Source organism: Octodon degus, unplaced genomic scaffold, assembly GCF_000260255.1.
Source record: "Octodon degus isolate 3935 unplaced genomic scaffold, OctDeg1.0 scaffold00453, whole genome shotgun sequence".
NCBI lineage: Eukaryota > Metazoa > Chordata > Mammalia > Rodentia > Octodontidae > Octodon > Octodon degus.
This window is the reverse complement of record NW_004525029.1, coordinates 242,676-243,583: the sequence shown is the minus strand read 5'-3', so window position 1 is coordinate 243,583 and position 908 is coordinate 242,676. Positions and strand designations below refer to the sequence as shown.

Here is a 908-nt window from a genome sequence, read left to right as displayed (position 1 = left end):
GAATACTCATTGATACTGATGCACAGTTTCTGAGAAGCTGAGGTTTGTCCTGGTGCCTTGTGTCACTCCAGCAGAAGTTACTCTGGAACATTATGAAAGAAGGGATCATGCTGAAGTGTGTGTTGATGCTGGGGTTGTCTTTCAGGAACTTTCTGAATGCATTGAGCTCACTGGAGGTTCTGCGCTGATTGCTTATTATAGTCATGATGGAACAAAGACAGATGCCTTCAGAGGATTTTGTGGCCACAAGTTTCATGATGTCTTAATCGCCCCTGAGACAGCAGACCTAACGGCTGATGTGTACTTCCCTTATTTGCACGGGATGGCAAAAGGAAAAGTAGTGTCTATGGGTCCCATACAACAGAAAACATTTTTTGAATACTATAGGTGTTGATGTCCTGAAATGGCTGAAGGTTCTTTAAGGTAAATCGGATGACCTGTTGTTGAGGCAGCACTTACTTCAGGGGTGTGATATGTTAATGAACCCTCAGAGGATGGGAAAAAGACCTGATTTCTTTGCCTCGTTGCCTCATCAGAGACTTCATGGCAGAAAGCATCACGCAAGTGCATGCCAGTCAAAGCCCTCTGCATCGCCTGTGGTTGGGCTTGTTGAACTGCCTAGGCAGTGATATTACAGCTTGGAGTCTGTAATCCTTCCACCTACCCAAGAAATCAAAACACAGGGAGCAAGTTTCATACATTAAAGCTAACCAAAGACCTGATATATTTTATTGCTTTACACACAAGAAAAATAGCCCATGCTGTATATAATAAAATTATAGATCTTTTAGGATTATAACTCTTTGTAAAAGTATATGTTCTCAATTTACTTAGCTGCTACTGTAAAAGTGAGTTTCCTTTTAATAAATCTACTTGTATTTTTATTTTTAAAAGTATATATAAATACT

At 40.0% G+C, this 908-nt stretch overlaps 1 pseudogene; it reads left to right on the top strand.

Annotated features, from left to right (window-relative positions):
• The first annotated feature begins 26 nt into the window (after nt 1-26).
• On the top strand, nt 27-629 carry LOC101565504 (annotated as a pseudogene).
• Nucleotides 630-908: the final 279 nt, after the last annotated feature.